The sequence below is a fragment of the Silurus meridionalis genome, chromosome 13, assembly GCF_014805685.1.
Source record: "Silurus meridionalis isolate SWU-2019-XX chromosome 13, ASM1480568v1, whole genome shotgun sequence".
NCBI lineage: Eukaryota > Metazoa > Chordata > Actinopteri > Siluriformes > Siluridae > Silurus > Silurus meridionalis.
Genome location: NC_060896.1, coordinates 19,065,442 through 19,081,833, shown reverse-complemented (window position 1 = coordinate 19,081,833; position 16,392 = coordinate 19,065,442).

The following is a 16,392-nucleotide window of genomic DNA, read 5'->3' as shown; positions in this document are numbered from 1 at the left end:
AACATCCCATTCCATTTGCTATTATACCCCATTCTTCTAGGAACATTTTGCACTAGAATCCTGATTATGGTTCAGCCACAATAGCAGTAGTCAAGCACTGATATTGGACAAGATGGTCTTGGGCTTAAAGAAATATTAACTAAAAAATACAAAACTAAACAAATATTACCTAAAGAAATTTTGAACATAAAAACAAGTACAAGATTTACTGTTAAAGATCCAATGTAATTGTTATATTTTTATTTCAAACCTTTTTTTCTGTTTAGCTCAATTAATTCATGTTAAGTTCACCTTGTTCTTTGTTTCAGCTCTAGATTTTGGTTTTACTAGTGGGTGCGGATTGTTACATTATAATCAGAGAAGATGGATGCAGGTACTGATATTTTAATAAAAGTGCAAACAGTAATAATTAGCACAAAGTACAGAAATAAAATAAATAAGCCTTAACCTTGTGTTAAAGCATCATCAGCCATGGAAAGACAAGCATGAGACAAGGAGTATGTTAAGGGGTGACTCTGTGTATAAGTGCTAATTAACAGATAAAATGATTTAGGTGCAGACAGACAAATGACATAAAACTTGAGGATTCAGTAGATGGGAAATAACACTGACACTTATAATATTTTTCTATGCATGCACTTGAGTCAATTTAACTTTCACTTCTCTCCAACAAAAAGGTTTTTTTTGTTTACTTATTATTTTAAATGTCCTTTACCTTTTGGTGATCAGCACATGCAAATCAGTGACATACACAATCAAGTATAAAGAAAATCAGCATTTCCATAACTTTTGTAAATGCAATTGAAGTGATTAGGTTTTATTACTCAAACATTTGCACACAATTGTTCAAATCTGAGACTTAGTGTCAGGAGGCAGCAGTGCTGTGCTATGAAACCTTACAGTAGTACAAAGATTCTCACAGCACATACACTGAATATACTCATACTTATAACTGACAAATGTCTACATTTAATTGTTACTGTAATAGACTCTGTGCACATTTAAGAGCCTTGTTAATCATCATTAGGTATATAACTCTCATTAGTAGTCTCTTAATTAGCCCAGTACAGCAGGAAATACACTTGTCTTACACAGTGACCTTCTCTGAGCACACACACACACACACACACACACACACACACACACACACACACACACACACACACATATTCTCTAAGCCATTCTCTTCTGTGTTTCCTCTTCAACAATCATGGTAGAAGAAAGATATACACCATTTTCCTTCCGTATGAATAACCAAACACACACCCCATCACCTGACCTCTGAGGAAACGAGCACAGTAAGCGCAGCTAATTAGTACAGCAAAAAGTGAGTTGTGTGTGTGTGTGTGTGTGTGTGTGTGTGTGTGTGTGTGTGTGCATGAGGCTCAGTCATGCTGAATTAAAACATCAAAACTGTCACATTTCTCATTACACTCACAGCAGGATTTTAAAACACACACATGCACATACACACATACACACACACACACACACACACACACACACACACACTCCAATTACAGTATGGGAACTCTAATGAAATTTGTAATCAACCTTACAAACATTATAGAAAAAGGGAAAGAGGGATAGAGGGAGAGGTACATCACGTGTATTAATATATTTGTAATGATCTTATCGGAACAATCCTGTAACACTGAGCCGAATAACACAGAGAAGGACCTGTCTGTCTCTCTTTTCCTGTCTCACTCTCTCTTAGGTTGAGGTCAATTCTTCAACACATCCCAATTTACTCTGCACCACTGGAGATCAAACACACACTTGGTACACTTCCAGTTTTTACAGCACTACAAAGAGCTGTGTGATGAGTCACTCACATATACACACACACACACTCACAGAGATTAATTCAATACAGATCTGCTCAAGTGCACTTGAGCACTTTATTATTTTTATAGTATGATGGTTTAGATTTTTGGAAATTATGTGATTAAGAACATAAATAAAAACGTTCCAATTGTGTGGGCGTTTGGTCACCTATACCCAGCCCTGAGTAATATATATACATACAGTGGTGTGAAAAAGTGTTTGCCTCTTCCTGATTTCTTATTTTATTGCATGTTTGTCACACTTTAATGTTTCAGTTTATCAAACTAATTGAAACATATGATAACACGTGCAGTGAACACAACGTGCAGTTTTTAAATGAAGGGTTTTAATTTTGAGGGAAAACAAAATCCAAAACTTCATGGCCCTGTGTGAAAAAGTGTTTGCCCCCCTGTTAAAACTGGGGTTTATCACACCTGAGCTGTCTAGCCACACCCAGGCCTGAATACTGCCACATCTGTTCACAATCTCTCAAATAGGACCTGCCTGACAAAATGAAGTAGACCAAAAGATCCTCAAAAGCTAGAGATCAGGCCAAGATTCAAAGAAATTCAGAAACAAATGAGAAATAAATTTATTGAGATCTATCATTTGTCATTTGTTTTTTGTTTTTTTGACTCAAGATATAGTCAAATATATATATATATATATATATATATATATATATATATATATATATATATATATATATGGTGTATATGGCTTATTTACCTAGCTAGCTATGGCTATGCTAGCTTTAAACAAATTAAGAATGAATTATATTCTCACTGATGTAGACAGCGATCAGTCAAGTGTAAGGTGAGGTGTAAGTGCTTGTACCTCACATGAGGGGAAAGAGACGGATGTGGACGATGATGATCAAAGTAATATGCATGTAGTCTATGCATAGACTACACCATTATATAACATAAACTCCATGGCTAACAATTTGTGGACACCTGACTATCACACTCATGTCTGCTTTTCAAACAACCTTCTCTGTTTTTGGAAAGCTTTCTAGTAGATGTTGGAGTGTGCCTGTGGGACTTTGTGCTCATTCAGCCACAAGTGCATTAGTAAGATCAGACACTGATGTTAGGTGACAAGGCCTGAGATGCAGTCAGTGTTCTAGCTCATCCCAAAGGTGTTCAGTGGAACTGAGATCAGCGCTTTCTGCAAGCCACAAAGCATGTTTTCATGGAGCTTACTTTGTGCACAGGGGTACTGTAATGCTGGAACATGTTTTGGACTTTTAGATCTAGTAAATGGATATTGTATTGTTATAGCATACACATACATATAAAATTGTGTGCTTCTTTATATATGGGTATAATGGTCGTGTTTACATTCTTTGTATTAGCATTTGCTCTATAAGTGTATTAAGTTATAAATGCAGAGGTAGACATGGCCTAAGTGAATTCAGAATTTAATCTTTAAATGCAATTTATCTCTTTTGGAGGTTAACTGCATTTTTATCTTCTCCAATTTTATGATGCAATTACCCTTATGGTTGTTTCTGGTTGTGATACACGAATAAGAGAAACATATTACAGTTCAGCAAATCTTGTCATTTTGTTTAGAATTATATTTAGTACAAAGTGACTATATGATTCCTAGCCCAGCATGCTTTTTTTACATTAACAGAAAAATATTTTGGCATCTGTGCCAATTACATAACTGCTTCCTGAAACATAGTGAAGGCATGCTGTGTTGAAAGCTGAACATCAGCACAGTAAGGGTCTGGATGTAAGCAATTAACAATAATTTGTTTACTGTAATCAGATTTATTTAGTATACACTACATTTACAGAATACGTGTGTGTGTGTGTGTGTGTGTCTCTGTGTGAGAGAGAGAGAGAGAGAGAGAGAGAGAGCTGTATTGTTTAAAAAATTGGTTGCATCTGTTTTACACTGTGTGTGTGTGTGTGTGTGTGTGTGTGTGTGTGTGTGTGTGTGTGTGTGTGTGTGTGTGTGTGGATATGGGTGTGTGATTCTGCACTGTGTTCTGTAAGAGTCACAATGCATGAGCAGGTGTGACATTGCTTATTTTGGAGCACAAATGTGTCATGCTTGAAGTCAAGTCAAGTCAAGAAGCTTTTATTGTTATTTCAAACATATATAACTGACGCAGTACACAGTGAAATGAAACAACGTTCCTCTTGAACCCTGGTGCTACATACAACAACAATCACAGAAAGCACAGGGCTAAGGACTAGTAAGTGTCCTCGCCACATAAAGTGTATCGTGTGCAACCTGGTGAAGACAGTGCGAAGACAACACAAGACAGTGGAAGACAATACAGGAGAGTGCAAAGACAACACAAGACAGTGCAATACAATACAGAACAGTGCAAGACAAATACACAAAACACAAAATAGCGCCGCCAGTAAATCTGTTGTATATTGCACATTGCGTTGTGTAAAAGAGTAAAGTGAACATTGTGATTAACAAAAAATGTAAACAAAATGTTGTGCAAAAGAGCAATAGCAGCAATCCAAAAAAAAAAGATGTGCAAAAACAGCATATAAACAGCAAAAATGGCATGTAAACAAAGAAGATGTAGTGTGTGTGTGTGTGTGTGTGTCTGAAAGTTTGTGTGTGTGTCTGTGAGTTTCTTTCTAGCTGTGAATCACAGTGTGGATTGTTCTTGCCTCACAGGAGTGTGTTACTCAGCACAGAGCCCATGCCTGACATGCAATTTTTGTAGGTGTGACTGTAGTGTGCTTTGTGTTCTGGATACCTGTTTGTCTGTCTGTCTATTTGTTGTACAATAACAATAATTCACTTAATAATTAATTGTAATTAAGAAAAAGTATTCGTTTATAGCATTTCATTAATTAATGCTATTTTCCAGTGACTCTCATGTTTCATTACAGTGTGTAGGACAAAATACTGGTGCAAGATTGGAAGGTGGTAAGATCTAGTACATATGACTGTTATTGCTGCTTATATAAATATAACATTCTCACACAATATATCGTTTTGTGACAGTGTATTGAATTTGAAATTTTTTTTAAACAGTTTACACCAGGAGTGTCCAATCATTTCCACAAAGGGCAAGTGTGGTTGCAAGTTTTCATTCCAACCAATTAAGGGACACATTCGTTTGTCATTGAAAATGAAAATAATTAGATTATAAGTAGAATTTGGTGTGGACTTGCTTGGTTGGAATGAAAACCTGCACCCACACTGGCCCTAAAAAAGAGATTGAACATCCCAGTTTACACCCTAGTGTACATTAGCATGAGATTAAATAAAATTTACAATGGGCATTACAATGAGGGGCAATAGAGTAATCTGGATAGAGTGACATGAATTAAGATTGGAGTTTCAATTATATATTAATATCTAGATCTGCTGGTACCTATACATTTTTTATAAAAAATAAAGTTTTGAAAGTTGATGAAACATGACTGCCATGCTCATGATGTAAGTGGCAGGACACAAGTGTGTAAAGTCTCTGTGTGCTTTATTATCAGTCCATTATCTAAAATATATCACAGACAACGGTGAAAATCAGAACGTACATGAAAGCAAGGCTTGAAAAATGCATTGAACAGAAAGAGAGAGAGAGAGAGAAAAGAGCACAAATCTCAGCTGGTGGTGTGATTGAACATTTAGAAGCAGAGCGATCACAATAGGGCATGAGAAAATGAAATGAGAGGGGGATGGGTGAGGAAGAGAGAGAGAGAGAGAGAGAGAGAGAGAGAGAGAGAGAGAGAGAGAGATATAGAGAGAGAGATTGGGACAGGGGAATGAAGAAGGAATTCATCGCACATCTGCTTATGTTTTAAACAAACCCTCTGTCCTTTAACTCAGCTGCCCAGTTTAAGAACAAAGCCTAATCAGCACCTCTTCTTTTCTTTTCAAACTGGCTTCCTTTCAAGAACACTGTTAAATGCAATGCAGTATTGCTTTACATGTGCCCTTTTGGTGTTACCTTTTCGTCACAACTCACAGTGCATGCATATCACTGTGTCACCTGAGAGAAACACCATTAGAACAGTATGGTATCACAGTGTTTGAAGCATGATATTACAGTATTTAGTATTCTTTGCTGTCTGGACCTGACTGATCCACCAGGATATCCATCCAGATAAATTAGATAACAATTGTTACACTATTACACTTTCTTGACAATGATTAACATTCCTCTCTCCAAATTTTCAACAACTGGTCTCCTTAGTTCCAAGATGTATACGGACAGAAGACGTGACACCACACTTTGGTAGACACGGACTGTCTCAAATTTTTTGAGACCTGTTGCAGCCACACAATTAAAAATACCTTATTTTTTTCTTTAAAATCTTCTAAGTTTCAACATTTGATATTTTTTTTTGTTTGTTTTGATAATAGAATATAGATTTATGAAATTTGCACATTATTATTATTTTATTTTTTACACAGTGTCCGAACTTTTGTGGAATTGGGGTTGTAGTACATGTATCCGAAGGATTTGACCATTTCTGTCCACACAGGCTGCCCAGGTGCTTGTTTAGTTTCTTGTTATTTTGAGACTGGATTACTGCACTCTCTCATGGAAGGTCTAACTATTCGTCCACTGTAAATGATCAAAAATGCAGCTTGTGCACAACTTGTGTTCAATCTGCTCAAGTTGTCCCACACCACCCCACTGCTGCGCTTGTCGAGAAAAATGAGTACGACACGCTCCCTTTACTGGATTCCAGTAGCTGCATCAGATGTATCAGATTCAAACTATTGATGTTTGCCTACAAGACCAAAAATGGACCAGCACCATCTTACCTCAGAGACCCATCACACCTTGCATTGCACCACGCTGTCTGAGATCCTCCAGCACTGCTCGACTGGTACCACCTTTTCTCAGGATGTGAGGTAAGTATACTTCAAGGCTCTTGACTTCCTCTATATTATTATATAGCTATCTTTAATCGACGATTAAAGACCTAAACACTTAAATTAGCACTTTCCAAGTTTGCTTTGTAAAAATCAAGAGTTGTAGTCTGATTTATCTTAAGTTTGTAATCTAGCATACCACTGTAGATTTATTCTTTGCTAGAGACTTAAAGCAGGTTTGTACGTCGCTCTGGACAAGGGCATCTGCTAAATGCCACAAATGTAATTGTATATGTACACATTTAATTGTTTCCTCTGATTCCTACTAAGAACTATCTGCTGTCATCTAGTTGAGGATGGAATCCCATTTGAGTCTGGTTCCACTCAAGCTCTCAGGAACTAAATAGATTTATAAATGTAAATTTAATTTGGGGGAATTTATATTATTCTCCTAAATTTGCTTTAAGACAATGTCCATTATTGAAAGTGCTTTTCAAATAAAATTTAATTTAATTTAATTGAACTAACAACCTAACTAACAGTCAGCTTTGTCTTTTAAACATACATTCAATTATTTAGTCAATAAATGATTTGACTAAATACAAAGATATTAAAAATTATTTAATAATGGCCAAACAAAATGTAATTTCATTCACCTTAATAGATACCATGGTGACTGAATAAGCAACTAAAAAGGCTCCATTTAATATAGTTATATATGGGTTAAAAATTATAAAAAAAAAAAAAAACATACACTCTATAATAGTAAAAATCTGTCCACATGTCTACTGCTCCCACTCCACTGTTCATTTTCTTAAATGACAGATAAAAAAAAATCTCACAACAGAGATGTTCACACTGTATGTTACCTCACAATTGTCAAACGTTAAATGCCAGTAATGCCACTGATCACCTTAGTCTGAAAATTTTGACAGCACTTAGTTTGCACAGTCAAATGTCCTATTAAATTTTCTGGCATGCACATTAACCCCTGACAGATTAGCATAATGCATTTATTTTGGATTTCCATGCCACGTACAATGAATGATGTGGGGAAAAATTGTCTGTGACAGCAAAATTGCATCTAAATCATGCAAGATTTACAGTTCAAGTTAGTGTCAGGTGGCGGAGACAGTTACAGGTGCAGGCTTATTAAAGTTCAGCAGACAATTCAAAACTTTAGGTTAGAGTAAGGTCATTGCAGGCAGAGAATTAGGTATTAGCAAATAACATGAAGTAAACAAAGTCAAACTCGAAACCAGAACAAAAATTTAGAAACCAGAATAGTTTAAACAGTGAAGAAAGGCTTGATAAGTCAGGCAGAATTGTAAGTAAATGTTTTTATGCAATGCCTATTGTCGCTACCATCACTTAGCCATTTTGTAGCTTCCTGGTTTACGTGACGTCGCCCGCCCATGACATCACAACTTGCCTATTGGCCGGATTTCATACATAGTTCAGAGAGTGAACAACGCGAGGCGTTCCCAAAGCGTACGCAACCTATAGACGTTCCCCATTCGGGAACTCGAGCTGCGTTGCAACGCTTTTGAAACGAGTGTCCATTCACGCCACACTGAAAAGACCCTCCCTATTGTGTGGCTCCAAGGTTGAGGTCGTAAAACCTGACAAAGATCAGCGGGGTGGACCAGCCCGCAGATGTCCTGGAGAGGGACTCCAGTGGACTAGGCCGTGGACCAGGCTGTAGAGGACCAGTGGACCAGTGGACCAGGCCATCAAAGTGGCTTTTGTAGGCAAAACCAAAGCCTTCAGCGATGCATCACCTGGGGAGAGATAGCCAGCTGCCGTCTCTACAACCCAGGGCATCTCCCCATAGCTGCATTCCCTGAACCTTACTATATTCGCTGGAAAGGACTCATCCATCTTTAAGCCTCGTGCTAGGCCGGCCTGCGAGCCCCAGATCTGAGCTACGAGGAAGAGTGCTCACTCTTGACAAGCTGTCACTCTGCACCCATGGGAAAGGCCCTTAAGCTCAAATCTACTCAGTTGTATGAATGGCATTATGAGGTCACTATAAATTTTAGATTTTATCTAATTAAAAAAAAAATTTAATTACCTCTAAATCAGAGAAATCAGAACAGAGTCTAATGCAAATGCCATTGTATCTTAAAGTGTTGGGTGTCCTCAAGGATCTTTTTGAACAGAATCATATTCAGGGACCCCAGAGCCAAAACACGGTGTTATGGAAATGCTATTGCAGGTTCTTATATAAAAAAAAAACCAGTTTGAACATAAAGTCATTGACTGAAATAAGTACTTTATTCTTCCTGTTTATTCATTTTAGCAGCTTACATTAGAACTATTATGTGATATTTTATCTATAATTTATCTATGATCTATACAAATAAATATTGAAAAATAACTCCTCATGAATAACATTATATTATACCCTCCAACTAATCTTCAGTTTCAGCAATTCATACACCTGCTCTGTATTGGAATATAAAGCTGACACTGACCAACTTCAGTTCTCACACAAACCCACATTCCTCACAATTGTCAAACGTTAAATGCCAGTAATGCCACTGATCACCTTAGTCTGAAAATTTTGACAGCACTTAGTTTGCACAGTCAAATGTCCTATTAAATTTTCTGGCATGCACATTAACCCCTGACAGATTAGCATAATGCATTTATTTTGGATTTCCATGCCACGTACAATGAATGATGTGGGAAAATTGTCTGTGACAGCAAAATTGCATCTAAATCATGCAAGATTTACAGTTCAAGTTAGTGTCAGGTGGCGGAGACAGTTACAGGTGCAGGCTTATTAAAGTTCAGCAGACAATTCAAAACTTTAGGTTAGAGTAAGGTCATTGCAGGCAGAGAATTAGGTATTAGCAAATAACATGAAGTAAACAAAGTCAAACTCGAAACCAGAACAAAAATTTAGAAACCAGAATAGTTTAAACAGTGAAGAAAGGCTTGATAAGTCAGGCAGAATTGTAAGTAAATGTTTTTATGCAATGCCTATTGTCGCTACCATCACTTAGCCATTTTGTAGCTTCCTGGTTTACGTGACGTCGCCCGCCCATGACATCACAACTTGCCTATTGGCCGGATTTCATACATAGTTCAGAGAGTGAACAACGCGAGGCGTTCCCAAAGCGTCGCAACCTATAGGCGTTCCCCATTCGGGAACTCGAGCTGCGTTGCAACGCTTTTGAAACGAGTGTCCATTCACGCCACACTGAAAAGACCCTCCCTATTGTGTGGCTCCAAGGTTGAGGTCGTAAAACCTGACAAAGATCAGCGGGGTGGACCAGCCCGCAGATGTCCTGGAGAGGGACTCCAGTGGACTAGGCCGTGGACCAGGCTGTAGAGGACCAGTGGACCAGTGGACCAGTGGACCAGTGGACCAGTGGACCAGTGGACCAGTGGACCAGTGGACCAGTGGACCAGGCCATCAAAGTGGCTTTTGTAGGCAAAACCAAAGCCTTCAGCGATGCATCACCTGGGAGAGATAGCCAGCTGCCGTCTCTACAACCCAGGGCATCTCCCCATAGCTGCATTCCCTGAACCTTACTATATTCGCTGGAAAGGACTCATCCATCTTTAAGCCTCGTGCTAGGCCGGCCTGCGAGCCCCAGATCTGAGCTACGAGGAAGAGTGCTCACTCTTGACAAGCTGTCACTCTGCACCCATGGGAAAGGCCCTTAAGCTCAAATCTACTCAGTTGTATGAATGGCATTATGAGGTCACTATAAATTTTAGATTTTATCTAATTAAAAAAAATGTAATTACCTCTAAATCAGAGAAATCAGAACAGAGTCTAATGCAAATGCCATTGTATCTTAAAGTGTTGGGTGTCCTCAAGGATCTTTTTGAACAGAATCATATTCAGGGACCCCAGAGCCAAAACACGGTGTTATGGAAATGCTATTGCAGGTTCTTATATAAAAAAAAAAAAACATACACTCTATAATAGTAAAATCTGTCCACATGTCTACTGCTCCCACTCCACTGTTCATTTTCTTAAATGACAGATAAAAAAAAATCTCACAACAGAGATGTTCACACTGTATGTTACCTCACAATTGTCAAACGTTAAATGCCAGTAATGCCACTGATCACCTTAGTCTGAAAATTTTGACAGCACTTAGTTTGCACAGTCAAATGTCCTATTAAATTTTCTGGCATGCACATTAACCCCTGACAGATTAGCATAATGCATTTATTTTGGATTTCCATGCCACGTACAATGAATGATGTGGGAAAATTGTCTGTGACAGCAAAATTGCATCTAAATCATGCAAGATTTACAGTTCAAGTTAGTGTCAGGTGGCGGAGACAGTTACAGGTGCAGGCTTATTAAAGTTCAGCAGACAATTCAAAACTTTAGGTTAGAGTAAGGTCATTGCAGGCAGAGAATTAGGTATTAGCAAATAACATGAAGTAAACAAAGTCAAACTCGAAACCAGAACAAAAATTTAGAAACCAGAATAGTTTAAACAGTGAAGAAAGGCTTGATAAGTCAGGCAGAATTGTAAGTAAATGTTTTTATGCAATGCCTATTGTCGCTACCATCACTTAGCCATTTTGTAGCTTCCTGGTTTACGTGGCGTCGCCGCCCATGACATCACAACTTGCCTATTGGCGGATTTCATACATAGTTCAGAGAGTGAACAACGCGAGGCGTTCCCAAAGCGTCGCAACCTATAGGCGTTCCCCATTCGGGAACTCGAGCTGCGTCGAGAACGCTTTGAGAACGAGAGTCCGCCGCCAGACTGACCTTGCCTTGTGTGTAAGAGCCCAGCTAGGTCGAAGGACAGAGGGGCCAGAAGTACCACTGGTGTCAAGGTTATAAAACCTGACAAGGTCAGCAGGTTAGACCAGCCCACAGCGTTGCAGATGTCATGGAGGGAAACTCCAGAGGACCAAGCCTTAGAGGCTGCCACACACCAGGTTGAGTGCCCTAGAGGGACTCGAGTCTGCTCCACCATGTAAGGTTGGAGTCGCCATTTTCCGAGCCTCAGCCCTTGCTCTCAAAAGAGCGTCTACTCCCTCATTCAGATGACCCGGGATTTACACTGCCATCAAGGAGAACAGCTTCCCCTGGTCCCAGAGGAGGATCCGACATACCAGCTTATACAAAAGGTGCAAGTGCAGACCCCCTGGTGGTTGATATAAGAGACCACCGTTGTGTTGTCTGAACAGACCAACACATTATGACCTCTAAAGTCTGGCAGGAAATGCTTGAGAGCTAGAAGCATGGCCAGCATCTCTAGGCAGTTGATGTGCCAAAGCAGTTGGGGCATTCCCCAGAGACCTTGGGCGGAGTGGCAGTTCATGACAACTCCTCAACCCATGAGGGACACGTCCATCATTAGAGCAATTGTATGGAGCAGATTGCCCCTCCGAGAGAACCCCTGGGTCCCGAGCCACTACTGAAGGGGTCTCATGTGCAGGAGACCAAGTAAAGCCACCGTGACGGCCCTCTTTCAGAGGAGAGTGTTAACTCTTGTTCCATGACCAGAGCCTGCTCAGGTCCCACCAGAGTGTGATGTACGAGACCCAAACTGAATCGTATAGCCTCTGTCTATAGTATGCAGGACCCACCGAGACATGTCTGGCTTTCCAGGCTGCCAGGTAGTCTCTTAAGGGTATCAGTATCTCGAAACGGACGTATGGTACACCTAGAGCCAAGGAGGCAGCAAGTCCTCCGGGTCTTCTACAATACTGGGCGGGAACCAAGGAGGGTGTTTGCTGGAGCTGGCCACTCCCTGAAGCACTGAATGTGACAGGGTTAATGGGCCAGGTTCCTGGGGCTTTCGGGGTTGGGCGGGAACCATATAATGAGGTGCCCCTCACCCTTTTCTGGTGAAATCCCAGAATGTCCCATGTTAGGACTTCTTGGCAGAAGCCATCTTATTGAAAATGACAGTCCTCACATCTGTCATCTCACAAGGCTTAGGCCCAGATCAGCCCAGATTAACCCAGCACCTCCCATCACCCAAAGTTTCAAAAGAGGTTCTGCTTTTGAACTTCTGGGTGAAGGGAGGTGCTGGGTTGATCTTGGGGCTGCGCTCACCGAGCAGCCCCTATGAGAGCGACGTGGGAACAACCGCTAAAAAATGCTTCCGACTGCGTCGAGAAGTATGGCTCTGTCCCTGTTGGAAGAATCTGATAGGGCGAGCCATAGTTGCTTCTCAGAGAAGACTAGAGTGGTCATGCCCACGTCTTGCTTTTGCAGCAAGTCAGCCTGATATGCCTGTAACACCACCATGTGCAGGCATGCAGAGGCTTGACCCGTTGATGCATATGCCCTAGCCAACAGCGCTGACGTGTTACAAAGGGGCTTGGTGGGCAGTGTCAGGGTTTTAAGGGATAATGTGATACCCAGGAAAAGATAGATTGCCAGCATCTCTACAACCCGGGGCATCGACCCGTAACCACACTCTTTTAGTCCCACTACGTTGGAGTACAACGAGGATTGGAACTGAAGAGGCGGGCCAAATATGTCCTAGCCCAGGACCTGGACACCTCGTTGTGCAGGTCCAGAAAGAAAGGCAGACCTTGACGTAGGTAGCCGAAAGCACTCGTCGAGCTTACTGGAAGGGGCAGCTTCAAGCCCGCCCGAATTCCTATGGCACCAATGGGTCCTAGTTTAGTATCTCAGCATATTACTAAAAGTAAAGTACCACATGTGGTTGGATAAAAGCTTGTGTTCCCATTATTGGTTGAATGGTGTGAGGTTATGTTAGCTCCAGTTGCAGCTAATCAATTTAAAGCTGTCTTTTGAAATCCAATGAAGGATTTCTAGGGTGATATACAGTCAGAGTTACTATATAGATTTTGTGTGTGTGTGTGTGTGTGTGTGTGTGTGTGTGTGTGTGTGTGTGTGTGTGTGTGTAATTTTATCTCTGTGTAATTGTAGATAATTGTAAGATCATCCCATATCTCATATCTGTATTTACACTTATTGTAAAATGTCTACACACTGTGTATTATCTAGAGATATTCTGAGTGTTGTCATACCTATACCTTACATATTATTAGTTCAACATATTATTTTCTTTATATATAGCGATTTCATACCTACTAGTAATTTTTCTATTACAACATGTGAGCTTGTTACATGTGTATTTTACCATCCATACTATTTGTTTAATAGCTACAAGACATATTTACTACCTATAGCTATGTCATTTATTAATTTACTCTATCTATCTATCTATCTATCTATCTATCTATCTATCTATCTATCTATCTATCTATCTATCTATCTATCTATCTATCTATCTATCTATCTATCATACAAATAATTTATACAGTACAAGTGGTCCCTGAGTTACAATAGATGGTTTAATGGAATTTTTTATCTTACAATCTTACAATTCCACAATGCTACTATTTGCACCCATGGTAGATGGTAAACTACATTAAGTTGCAGATTACCTGCACCATGCACTGGTTGTAGGGTTGTATCTATCTGTCTGCAGTGTCAATGAAACTATTGCTCCCCTATCCTAACGCTTACAACATCTCTCACAGAACAACCTCCATAATCCAAAAAAATTCTGGCTTCAAAGCGGAACATTCCACAGAGATGACCCTTTTGGCTGTTTCTGAGAAACTGCATGCTACTCAGTCAGCCAAGCAGTCATCTAAATTTTTTTTTATTGTATCTTCCGTGAGCCTCAGGAGCCTCGGTATCCTTGCAACAGCATGGGAATTGTTTGCTTCCTACCTGGAAGGTCGATCATATCAGGTAACATGGAGGGGGTCCACATCTGCCCCACGCAGACTCACCACTGGTGTCCCACAAGGCTCGGTACTTGGTCCCCTCCTTTTCTCCCTCTATACACTCTATTGGTGAAGTCATATCCTCACATGTTTTTTTTTTACCACTGCTATGCTGATGACACTCAACTCATCTTCTCTTTTCCTTCCTCAGATACCATATATACCAGCTTCCGCTCGGATCTTGACATGCTTGACAGGCATATATTTATGGATGAGTGCTCAACAATTAAAACTCAACCCCGGCAAAACAAAACTGCTGGTCATCCTAGGTGATTCATCTTCAGGTCAAGATCTCCGAATAACTCTTAATGACTATCTGCTCTCCCCTTCTGCCACTGCTCGCAACCTTAGGGTAACTATGGACAATGAACTGTTCTTCTCCTCACATGTTGCTAATGTGTCTCGTTCTTGTTGATTTCTTCTCTATTTAATTTCTTCTTTTAATTTTAATACTGGACTACTGCAAGTCTCTGCTGGCAGGTCTTCCTCTGAATGCTATTTGTCCACTGCAAATGATCCAAAATGCAGCTGCACGACTTGTGTTCAATCTACCCAAGTTCTCCCACACCACCCCACTGCCAGCTGCTTCCAGTAGCTGCATGTATCAGATTCAAAACACTAATGCTTGCCTACAAGGCTTAAAATGAACCAGCACCACCTTACCTCAGAGATCTTATCACACCTCGCGTCACATCGCTCTGGACAAGGGCGTCTGCTAAATGCCGCAAATGTAAATGTAAATCTCTTTCGCATTCTCTGCAGTCAAAACTAGACAGGACGGTGGCTCAGCTGATACAGCATTGCTACCTCACAGCTCCAGGGCTGCATTTAAATACTTTACTCAAGTAATTGTCTGTGCAGAGACTCTCTTGTTCTCACAATGTCTATGTAGGTTTCCACCACCTACCAAAAACATGTCAGTAAGTTGGTTGTACCTGAAATCCGGTTAGGACATGATCTTTATAATTTTCTATAAGTGATCACTGTGACCCAGTGTAAGTCTTAGAACTCTTTAATGACAGTTTCTAGGACATGCTAGAATGTGCATTTTAAAAACACTGATAAAATGTTACCTAGCCTAGAACATGTGATATAAACAGTGATGTTTAACTAGCAGGGTAAAGTACTGCAGTTCTATGATCTATGTCTAAGAAATAAACTTTAGTCTAAAAACAAGCCAAATTAGATTAAGGAAATTGGATTGAGGGGCAAGTGTTAAAAACTGTGTTAAAATAGAACTAAAATAACTAAGTGCCTTTTTGATGATACCATCTAGTTGCACCTTTTTAAATAGTTGAAAAGAATAGCTGCCTCCTAATGAAGCTAATTAGCATTCATGTGTCACTAATGAGTATAACATTAATGCATAATAATTATCTAGCATTCATTTGCCTAAAGCTCATTTATGAATGCCATTATAGCTATTTTAATTGTTTATTCATTCAATAGTTTCCGAGGTGACATGGGTATCTGTGATCTATGGCATCACTTTTCCACATGTCTGTCTAATTAAATGTCATTGATCACTCTCCACCTCCTTAATTCACACACACACACACACACACACACACACACACACACACACACACACACACACACACACACACACACACACAAATGAAAAGTATAATCAGGGTTATCTTGATAAGATGGTGCTGTGGTTGAGAGCTGACCTTATCAGTATGAGATTTTCAAAGAAACCTGAGACCACAACATCACCTGCTTCCACCAAAACAAATCTCTTTCTCCCTCTTACACTCAGACTCTGACACACACATACACACAGACTGAGTGGATGGAGGGCATCTGAAATTAGTTCCTCGGAGACTGAGAGAGCTGAAATGAAGTCCTGTGTCAGTCCGTATGTCTCACCTACAGAATATTAATGAATGTTTTTAACCCCATTTAATCTGTTTTGCTCTACATTCAGGTTTCCCCTTGCATGACAGAAAAATCACACTATTTTCTCACAAATAAAAGGAGCCAGCA